Source organism: Muntiacus reevesi, chromosome X, assembly GCF_963930625.1.
Source record: "Muntiacus reevesi chromosome X, mMunRee1.1, whole genome shotgun sequence".
NCBI lineage: Eukaryota > Metazoa > Chordata > Mammalia > Artiodactyla > Cervidae > Muntiacus > Muntiacus reevesi.
The window spans coordinates 62,209,478-62,221,722 of NC_089271.1; the positions used below are offsets into that span (position 1 = coordinate 62,209,478).

At 38.4% G+C, this 12,245-nt stretch overlaps 1 pseudogene; it reads right to left on the reverse strand.

Annotated features, from left to right (window-relative positions):
• Window positions 1–10,038: 10,038 nt before the first annotated feature.
• On the reverse strand, window positions 10,039–12,133 carry LOC136154480 (suppressor of cytokine signaling 6-like; annotated as a pseudogene).
• Between the last annotated feature and the right edge of the window lie 112 nt (window positions 12,134–12,245).

The following is a 12,245-nucleotide window of genomic DNA, read 5'->3' on the forward strand; positions in this document are numbered from 1 at the left end:
ATCCAAGGGACTCTCAAGAGTCTTCTCCAACACCACAGTTCAAAAGCATCAATTCTTCAGTGCTCAGCTTTCTTCCCTCATAGCTCAGTTGGTAAAGAATCTGCCTGCAATTCAGGAGACTCTGGTTTGATTCCTGGGTCAGGAAGATCCGCCTGGAGAACGGATAGGCTACCCACTCAAGTATTCTTGGGCTTCCCTGGTGGTTCAGCTGGTAAAGAATCTGCCTGCAATGCAGGAGACCTGGATTCAATCCCTGGGTTTGGAAGAGCCCCTGGAGAAGGGAAAGACTACCCACTCCAGTATTCTGGCCTGGAGAATTCCATGGACTGTATAGTCTATGGGGTCACAAAGAGTCGGACACAACTGAGCTTCACTTTCACTTTTCAGCTTTCCTTATGGTCCAATTCTCACATCCATACATGACAACTGGAAAAACCATAGCTTTGACTATGTGAACCTTTGTTGGCAGGATAACAACCTCGTTATCCTCAATGAGACTATGAGCCATGCCATGTAGAGCCACCCAAGATGGACAGGTCATGGTGGACAGTTCTGACAAAACGTGATCCACTGGAGAAGGGAATGGCAAACCACTTCAGTATTCTTGCCTCAAGAACCCCATGAACAGTATGAAAAGGCAAAAAGATGACACTTGGAACTGTCACAACATTGTAAATCAACTATACTTCAATAAAAAGTAAATAAAAGAAAATGCCTGAAAATAATATTGCCTACAAAACCAACAAGGATCTACTGTATAGCACAGGGAATGATACTCAGTATTTTGTGATAATCTAGACAGGAAAAGAATCTGAAAAGGAATATATATATATATATACACACACACACACACACACACACACACACACACATATTTATAACTGAATCACTGTGCTGTATACTTGAAACTAACATGATATGGTAAATCGACTATACTTCAATTAATAAATAAAAATAAATTTTAAAAAAGAAAGAGGGACTTCCCTGGTGGTCCAGTGGCAAAGACTTCATGCTCCCCATGCAGGGGGCCTGGGCTTGATTCCTGGTCAGGGAAGTAGAACCCACATGCTGCAACTAAAGATTCTGGATGCCCCAATGAAGACTGAGGATCCCATGTGCCACAAAAAATAAAATTGCCTACAAAAACATAAAAAGAACAAGAATGTTTAGAAAGGCACTTCCCTGGCAGTCCAGTGGTTAAGACTTCGTGCTTCCACTGCAGCAGGCAAGGGTTTGATCCCTGGTTGGGGAACTAAGATCCCATATGCTATGCACAGTGTGGCAAAAAAAAAAGGGGGGGGGAGGGAATGCCCAGAGAAGTACACAATAATCAGGCAACTGAATGAATTCCATGTGATGGAAACCTAAGAACAAGAATGTTTTGAGGGGGAGGCAATTATCTGCAGTGTCAAATGCATAGAGAGGTCTGATAACATCAAGACTGAAAATCTTTGGCAGTTTGGAAGTCACTGGTGACTTTTGCCAAAAGAAAATTCAATAGAAACATTTTTCAGTAGTTTGAGGCATGAATGAATTTGAGGAAGTAGAGGCAGCAAACATAGGCTACTACTGTTTGGAGAGGCTTAACCTGAGAAGGTAAGGAGAGTAATTGGCACCTCATGAAGATTTCAGGTCAGGAAACAGTTTTGTTTTTTAACAGGAGAGACCCAAGCAGGTTTAAGGATAAGAAAGGGTACTACAGATTGAAATCAGAGACAGAAGGCATAATTGATAGGGCAAATTGCTAAAGGAGGTTGAAAAAGATGGCACATAGGGCCCAAGTGGATGAATGGATCTTGAACAGGAAGGTGAGATGGAGACAAGGATGGTTGTGAATGTAGGTTTGTCTGTAGAAGAGATTAGACAATGAATTTGCATGGTTTTGTGAATTTTATCTAGCAGGGTGGAAATAACTAGGTGGAGGAGAGAAGGGCGGTTGGTAGAACTGACATAGAGTGAGAAGTTTGTGGGGCTGGTTTGGCAGACAGGAAAAGGGAACTGAGGCTGCTGGTGAGAGAGTAGTTCAGGTGATCAAGCATGACATTAAGAAAGGTTGGGAAGAGAAGGCAATGAGGCCAGGAGGGGCTGGGAGATTGGGAGGAAAAATGGAGGGTGCAAAGGAAGGGTAAAAGAGGTTTATGAGGTAAAAGAACAAGTGTTCTGTGAGACCCTTACTCCTAAGGGATCAGGTGGAGAGGAGATTGTCTCAAAATGGAAAAGTGAAGGGTTCAGTGTTAGAGGTGAGCAATTCTGGGCCACAGTAAAGTTCAAGATGTGGTGCTTTGGGTGCAGGTGACTGAAGTGCGCTGGGGAAGGTAATTGAGAAGGCCAAGGGACCCAGAGGTTGCTGGTTGTGTCATCTCCGTGGACAATGAGATTTCCTAGTATGAGTACCAGGAATTAGGGTGGAGTGGGAGGTCATGGGCAAGGCACCAGTCTCCTTATTTAAGGAAGCAGGAGTGAAGGATACCTAAGAATTTTCTCAGCAGACTGAGATGGAGAGGATGACCAGTATAGATAGAACAGATTAAGAAAAGGCATGGTTGGAAGTGCGAAACAGCCTGATTTTTTCAGGGAACTGAAAACCAGTATGAGTGTGAGCACAGAGATGTGGCAGCAGATGAGGCTGGATTAGCAAGTGGAGTTGACATCGGAGGCACAGTCACCGAGAGGTCTTAAGCAGAGCATTGATATCATTCTGATTTGTGTTTTAGATTTTCTAAGGTGAAGTGTGGAAAACTAGAGTCAGGTAGGCTTAGAAACCAATTAGATATAGTAGTGTGCTATTTATAAAATAGATGACTAATAAAGACTTACTGTATAGCACAGGGAACTCTACTCATTATAATTGCCTATATGGGAAAAGGATCTAAAAAAAGAGGGGATATATGTATACATGTAGCTGTTTCACTTTGCTGCTTTCCTAGGCAAGGATACTGGAGTGGGTTCCCATTTCCTTCTCCAGGGAATTTTTCCAACCCAGGGATCAAACCCATGTCTCCTACATTGCAGGCAGATTCTTAACCATCTAAGCCATCAGGGAAGGCCCATGTGCCATGTCACTTCTATATGGGAAGAGAATCTGAAAAAGAAGGGATATATGTATACATATAACTGTTTCACTTTGCTGTACAGTAGAAAAACAGTATTGTAAATCAACTATATTTGAATAAAAATATGAAAGAAAGAAAGAAACCAGTTAGAGGGCTCTGGCAATTGCCTGGGCCAATACCAAGGAAGTGGCACTGACAGAGGAGGTGGAAGATGAATTTCAGAGCTATTTTGATATCACACTTGTGTTTTTGCAGCTCTACACCCTTTCACCTATTTTTGGCATATGCAGTATGAAGCCTGCTAGGTTTGTCCTTTCAGTTTATGTATTTTATGTTCTAGCTCTTCATCATAGAAGCTTTAATATTATCAGTAATATCTCCACTTTGTCCCCTGGATAGGACAGGGTATGCACTTATCAAAGGATTTTGGTCTCAATTAATTTACTTGTCTTTGCTTTCCCCGCCCACTACCAAATCCTTCAGTTAATCTGAGGCTAGAATTTGATATCTTGAACATTATGGAATTGGGCTGTTTCCCTCTTTTTCAGTGCTCTATTGCCTGGAGCTCACATGTGGCAAATTCGAAGGGCTAGTATGGTGTATGAGAGTTGAACTTAGTATGGGAAACTGACAGCCCCTAGTTAGCACTTTGCCTCCTTTTCCAGGGTTACTCTGCCATTTGTGGCAGGTAGGATTCTAATGTGGTCCCCAGGATTCCTGCCCTCCTGGTGAATACATACCTTCTCCCAGATCTTTGCTCAAAAACTAATCTAGGTGCTGCTGTGAAGAGATTGTGTGGATGTAATTCAGAACCCGAATCATCTAACTTAAAAAAAAATCGAATTATCCTAAGTGAGCTGACCTAACCAGCTGGTCTCTTTTTAGTCACAGAGGACAAATACTGTTTGATTTCCCTCACATCTAATGTAGTCAAATTCATAGAAACAGAAAGTAAAATGGTAGTTTCCAGGGGCTGGAGGAGGGGGAAATGGGGAGTTGTTTAATGAATCTAGAGTTTCAGTTTTGCAAAATTAAAAAGTTATAGAGATCTATTGCACAACAGTGTGAATATACTTAGCTAGCACTACCGAACTGTGCACTTAAAATGGTTAAGATGCTACATTTTAAGTTATTTTTTATCACAATTTTTAAAAAGTGGGAGAGATGGGGCTCTTTCTAGTGAGATTCAAAGTGCAAGAGGAATTTGACCCGAGGGAGATTCTCCATTGCTGACTTTGAAGACGGAGGGGGCCACGTGGCAAGGAATCTGGTTTGCCTCTACCAGCTGAGAGTAGCTTCCAAGATGACTACCATCAAAGATGTGGGAACTATGGTCCTATGACCACGAGGAACTAAAATTCTGCCACAACCACATAAGTTTGGAAGAATATCTGAAGTCTCAGATGAGCCTGCAGCCTGACATCTTCATTTCAGCTGTTGAGACCCTAAGCAGAGGACCCAGTTAACCTGTGCCTGGATTTCTTTCTTTCTCTCTCCTTAAAAAAAAATATTTATTTATTTGGCTGCACCAGGTCTTAGTTGTGGCATGTGGGATCTATTTCCCTAACCAGGAATCAAACTCGGGCCTCCTGCATTGGGAGCATGGAGTCTTAGCCATTGAACCACCAGGTAAGTCCCTGTGCCTGGATTTCTGATCCATGAAAACTGTGAGAAAATAAATGTGCGTGTTGTGTGTGTGTTTGGTATATGTTTTTAAATGAAAATTTTATTTATACACTGTGTATAGAAGTAGATACATAAATTCTTGCTACTATTTGTTTACAAACCAAACCATGTATTGCAGTCAGTGGACTTGAGATGATAAGTGAGGTTCTAAATACAAATGGTTTTACACACCTGATCTGAAACAGAGAAAAAGTATAAACTACCGCAGTCTGGTTTGCAAGTATTAATCTCATGACACTCCAACATGGTTATAAAATTTCTAACCCAACATGTGTACTTATCACAAATTCCGTAAGGATTTTTCATCATCTCTAGATGTAGAGTTTGTAACACTTTTCAGAAACAGCAACTAAACATTTGTCATGTCATAATTGATTAATAAAGGGTGATTACTTAAAAAAAACTTTCTTTACCAGATTAAAAAATTACTAAAAGAAAAAAAATTAAAAAATAAAAAAAAATAAAAATAAAAAATTACTAAAAGAAACGAAATTTGTGATTACTAGCATATCAACACTTTATTTTAGAAATGCAAAGTTATTTATGGAACTGGCAATTGTTCTTTATTGGAGTATTCAACAGAACTGTCTATTGCTGATAGTATGATTTCATTTCTCAAAGTAAGACTTCACATTTGAAAACCAAGGACCTACTGTATAGCACAGGAAACTATATTCAATATCTTGTAATAATTTATAATGGAAAAAAACCTGAAAAAGAATCTATATATGTATGTATAACTGAATCACTTTGCTGTACACCTGAAACTAACACAACACTGTAAATGAACAATCCTTCAATTAAAAAAAAAAGAATTCACAGAGTCCCCTGGTGGCCTAGTGGTTGGGAGTCTGAGCTTTCACTGCCATAGCCTGGGTTCAATCCGTGGTCAGGGAACTGAGATCCCACAAGTGCAGCAGTGCAACCAAAAAAGAAAAAAAATTTTGATGAAAAGTCATTATAATATATATACATATAAATACCTATTATTGAATCATTCATAAAGCAATATCTCTAACAACATGAAATGTACAATAATTAAAACTACAATTTCTGAAGGCATTTACTTATATATATATTTTATATTTATTTATTTAGCTGCATTGGATCTTAGTTGCAGCACACAGGATCTTTGCAGCCTCATGTGGAATGGAACCCTAATTCTCTAGTCGTGGCAACGCTCAGGCCCCTGAGTACCCGGACTCAGTTGCTCTGTGGTGTAGGGGATCTTACTTCCCCAACCAGTAATCAAACCTGTGTCTCCGGCATTACAAGGCAGATTCTTAACTATTAGACCACCAGGGAAGTCCCACTGAAGGTGTTTTATAGAGGAAATTATTGTTTTAATTAATTTATTTATTATTTTTGGCTGCCTTATCTCTTCGTTACTTTTGTGCTGAATTTCTCTAGTTGCAGTGCACAGACTTCTCATTGTGGTGGCTTCTCTTGTTGCAGAGCACAGGCTCCAGCATCTGCAGGCTTCAGCAGTTGCCCCATGCATGCTCTAGAGTGAGGGCTCAGCAATTGTGGTGCATGGGCTTAGTTACTCCACTGCATGTGGAATCTTCCTGGACCAGGGATTGAACTCTTGTCCCCTGCATTGGCAGGTGCATTCCCAGGGAAATCCTCTGAAGGCATTTTAAACAAAATGTTTAAACTTACCTCTAGCAGAGACGTTGCACATAATCTATTTAAGATTTTAGTAACTTTTATCTTTTTATCCAGTTTCAATAATACTAGCCCAGAAATTATACACACACACACACACACACACACACACATATATATATATATATATTTTTAACTTGTTTTAGTCATGTAGCTTGCAGGATCTTAGTTCCCTTACCAGGGATTGAATCTAGGCCTTCAGCAGTGAGAGTGCAGACCACTGGACCACTAAGGAGTGCTCACTTCAGCAGCACATATACTAAAATTGGACCACCATGAAATTCCTTCCCTTCCATTTTTAACTAGACTTTTTGAGTATCATGCAAAATTAACCTTTTACATTCTGTTGTACTACCTATGTCTAATGGCTCTCTATATATTAATACAAAAGCATAAAATACTGCAATAAACTTTTCTTTTTATACATTTATTTTTTGGCAAAGACTTTTATTTTATATACTGTTAGAACCTAATAATTTCAGATTGCATTATAACAGGGCATATTTCTTTGAAGTATTTTATAATACAACTTCACAAAGACACATTAAAAATTCTTTCTGAACAGAACAGTATTGACATTTTCCCTCTAAAACAACACAAAATAAAAAGTAATTTAAACATTTAAACAAATAATTCATTTAAAAAATGGGCAGAAGTCCTGGACAGACATTTTTCAAAAGAAGACATATGGACAGGCACATGAAAAGATGCTCAACATTGTTAATCATCAGGGAAATGCAAATTAAAATGACAATGAGATATCACCTCACACCTGTCATAGTGGCTGTCATCAGAAAGAACACAAATAAATGTTGGCAAGGATGTGGAGAAAAGGAAACCCTCATACACTGTTGGTGGGAATGTAAATTGATGAAGCCATTGTGGAAAACAACATGGAGGGTTCTCAAAAAACTAAAAATAGAACTGCTATATGATCCAGCAATTCCAATCCTGGGTACATATCTGAGGACAATGAAAACACTATTTGAAAAGGGATATGCATCCCAATGTTCATAGAAACACTATTTACAATAGCCAAGGTATGGAAGCAACCTAAGTGTCCATGAACAGATGAATGGATAAAGAAGATATGGTATATGAATACAAAATGGAATACTACTCAGCCATAAAAAAGAACAAAATTTTGCCATTTGTTACAACATGGATGGACCTGGAGGCTATTATGCTTAGTGAAATAAGTCAGAGATATAAAGACAAATACTGCATGATATCACTTACATGTGGAATCTAAAAAATAAATAAATTAACATAATGAAACAAACAGACTCACAGATACAGAGAACAAATTAGTGGTTACTAATGGGGAGAGAGGAGGGGAGAGGCAAGAGGTAGGGGATTAAAAGGTACAAACTACTATGCATAAGATAAATAAGCTACAAGGATATATTGTACAGCACAGGGAATACAGTCAATATTTTATAATAACTATAAATGGAATATAAACCTTTACAAATTGTCACTATATTGTACACCTAAAACCCTATATAATATTGTACATCAACTATACCTCAATAAAAAAATAGTAAAGTAAAATAAAAATGGGTTTCAGAGAAGTCCAAAGACTTCTGTGCACACAAAGCACATGTAAATGCTTCTAGAAACATGGAAAAGTCATTCCAACAGTTATTAATATACACTGGCTCTCTGACAACACGTGCCATCTAATATAGATGCACAAGATTTTTAACTCCTTCTAGATACATTTTAAATTGTTTAAAAATAAATAACTTTGCAAAAGAATGATTTAAATGTATTACATTAATTTGATAACAAGCTTACAACTGTGTAATAATTCTTAATATGAATAGCTTATAGTGAACACAAATGGTATTATTATAATAGTCTCCATCTTCTTATTAGGTGAAAACATCAGAAAATGAGAGAGGAGTTTCCACAGCAAGGTATAATCAGCATCTGCCAAAACTCAGTATTTTCCTCTCAAGTCAAAAGAAATAGTGCCATGATATTATGGCTTTGTGCCTTTTCTTGGTAATATCTCAATTCTGACCTTAAAGAACAAATAGAGAAAAAAGTAGGGATACAGATATGTTTGAATGACAAAGCAAATAAATTTGACTTAAGACTTTTACCCTTTTACCCTTTAAACTTAGTGACAAAGGAAGAAACATCTTGAATTACATGTGTCATCTTAGAAACATTTTTCTTGTGCAGATGGAAGCATTTTCTAGACAGGGCAATATCAAAACACTATGTGTTTTGTTTTTTTTTTCAAAACACTATGTTACAGCATTGTGCAATGAATAAACACAGCATTTCAAAATAAAAAAATATTAGGGATAATCACCCCCATGACAACTGAATCAGAGGTAAAATGTTTAAGATTCCAAATTACTCGAGACTTGGCTAAATTTAAAATAAACAAGCAAAAAACTTTCAAAAATGGCAGTACATATGATAGGAAATAAGACTTCCATATATATGATATGGTTTAATATTTTTCTTACACAATGCTTCACAATTTCCACACTTTTTTCCACTAGAGTCTTTGGTGGGGGCAGAGGTCAAATCTAGCACATTTTACAAGTGACTACATTAAGGAGAAATATAAATCCAACTGCAAAACAATGTTTACTTTTTATCTAAGTCAATCCCAAACCTAATATAAACTTTAATATTGCAAGAGAATCTGCCAATTGATTTATGCAAATTAGTAGTACAATCAAGTACTACCAAGAAAATGTTGACTAAACTGAAGAAACTGAGATAAAGCATTCGCCAGAGGAAAGTACAGATGTAAAAAATTGCTACCATAGGAATCTAAATTCATGTAATATTTATTTAATAATAGTTTTAGTTCCATAGGTCTTTATATGTTATGTCAATTTGTATCAGTGTTTATAAAGACAGGAAAAGCAACAATTTCTAAATTAGCAGGCTACATTTCTTCAAGATTTTTAAATGCAAGGCCATTTTTATAAAATATACAAATCCTGGATGAAAATGAAGGCAACAGAAAAACTGAACTTTTCACAACCAAAAATTTAGCACAACCTTAAAAACAATTTAGAAAAAAATCGTCCGTAAAAGATAAATTGCAGATCTCCATTTTATTACCCAATCTATGTCAATTCATAATTCTAAATCTTCCTACAGTATAAGATTACAAATCTTTTTTAGTGTATATGTAAATTGTGCATTTTATCACATAGGTATGTTTCTTCAACACTATCTTTTGAAAACAGGCCATTTAAATAGACCACAATTTTTATTCTAAAAATTTCTTTCAGCTTAACTTCAGGTTGCATACAGGTGAAATGTGTTCTCAATGCATAAAAAGCACAATGGATAGCAGCAAAGGACGTGGGGGGCATAGATTAAGAAGAATCTGATAATTTACATTGTCATTATTTTGCATATGATAGAAGACAACTCACACTTCTCAAGCCTTTTGGTTCTTTTTCAAGAACCAAAAATAAACTCAAGGCATGTTGGCAATACTTCCTCACCCCTAAACAAATTGGCTGTTCTTTTCACCTTAATCTTGAACAGTTATGGCAGTAAAAGATTTGATAGTTATGTAAGTTTATAAACTATAGTCCAGTCTCATTTCTGGAGCCCAAAGTGCAAGATGGAGGGTTCTCCTAATCTTTCAATAATTCTTCACTTTGTTTGGCAAAAGCAGCTTTTTAAATAAATCTATTGTGATATGCTGACATATAACAAAACAGCACAGGTATGGCAAAGAATGCACCTGCTGGAATTGTGATACTTGATTGGTCAGTCTGATAGGGTAAACTGCATATCCAGGTAACCGAGACCTTGAATAACAAAAAGCTCTATTTTCCCAGTGCCTGGCTGAATGTTTAATTAGATCAGCAAATTGTCCATCCACATCTGGTTGTTCATAAAAAGCAAAACCTAACATTTGAGCGCTCAATTCTAGTTAAAGTGTTTTACTATGGGGGTGAAAGCTGGAGCTTAAAAGATAACGGTCATCAGAACTAGCTGGAGCAAGAAAAGAACCATCTGGCATTTTTGCTAGATTTCCTTCCTTCTCCCAGCATGTGATTGGTCCCCAGCACTATCCTTATTTCGCAAGTTTTTTCAACTCCTCTGTAAAGCTTGTCACAACCATAAGACCACTACTTTCCATTGAGTCATAACTCTTGCAACCACGGGAGCAGAGTCAGGATCAAAATTCATATGATAGCACACATACTTACAGACACATGGACATCTGTGCTGGTAAGTCCACCGATGTTCATTTGGATTTGATTATTCTGTTATGGTGAGTGTGGAGGGACATCATCGTGACTCACTCTTGGGCTTTGCAACATGACACCTGTGGTGTCAATGGACAAGCTATACACAGATGGATCCACAAAGTTCTCTGGGGCAACGACTAAGTCCTCGTCTTCCAGATTTTCATTTTGGGAGAGAGTTCTCTCTGGATTGAGAAGGAACTGCAGAAACAGCGTCGCAGAGTCAGACACAACTGAGTGACACTTTGAGAAGGCAGGAGGAGAAAGAATAGTTCTCACTTCTTGCCCCACTCTCCGGGTTTTCTGTCTATGTATGTGGCTTCCCTAGTGACTCAGTAAAGAATCTGCCTGCAAAGTGGGAGACCTGGATTCGATCCCCAGGTTGGGAAGATCCCCTGGAGGAGGACATAGCAACCCACTCCAGTATTCTTGCCTGGGAAATCCCAAGGACTGAAGAGCCTGCCAGTCCATGGGGTCAAAAACAGTCAGACCCAGCTGAGTGACTAAACAACAAAGTTATTCCACTTAGTCCTCATAACAACCTTTCCATGTTTTGGAGATTACGATGCAGAGAAGTTAAATAACTTGCCTAAGGACACAGAACGAAGAGTTGGGTTTGTAAGTAGTTGGGAGTGCCCTGTAGTTTAGCATACTAACAAGATGAGAAAGTGCCTTTACAAATTCAAAATGTCAAGAAATACCTCCTGGACATTGGAGAACTATCCAGACAATAGCTAGGCTATCCTTCCAAAGCATACATTACCTCATTTCTAGGCACAGAATATCAAATGCAGTCTTTTTTTTTAAATTAATTTGTTTGTTTATTTTTGGTTGTGCTGGGTTTTCGTTGCTGCTGAGAGGGCTTTCTCTAGTTGTGGTAAGTAGGGACTGTAGGGTAAGGGAGTCAGAGAAGGCAAGGTTCAGAAAAAGAACAAGACCGGCACTTTACAGGAACAGATCACCTTTAATGAGGCGAGAAGGGGCAGTAGTCAGATTAGTGAGCTGCTGCACTAACCCAAGAAAAGAGTAAGTATATATAGGCATATATGTGGAAATCTACTGTCTTAAGGGGGCCTGTTCTTCTCCAAGGTTGTTCAGATTAGTTCTCTCGTAAACGGCTGGGGCAAGGAATTTGGAGATCCGCCAGAGGCTGGGACAGGCTGGGAGCTGGGTGTAATCAACCTTAATGTCCATTTGTTTCTTCCTTGAGAGAGTTCTTTGTTTTGCATAGAATGGTGGGGAGGACCAGGAGGGGATTCTGAGCCGTGTAACTTTCCTTCAGGGACTACCCTCCATTGTGGTGCCCCGGGTTCTCATTGCTTCTCTTGCTGAGGAGCACAGGACTCTAGGTGCATCCGCTCAGTTGCTTGGAGGCATGTGAAATCTTCCCAGACCAGGGATCAAACCTGTGTCCCCTGCACTGGCAGGCAAATTCCTAGCCCCTGTACCAGGAGGGAAGTCCCAAGCACAGCCTTGAGGCATAAGTCCAATAACTACAGGTTCGTGTTCATTGAGGAAAGATGCAAATCTCCATTCTGAGATTCTGAACTCTTCAATTATTTTGTTCTAAGCACACAGTTTCAGTCTGAAGACT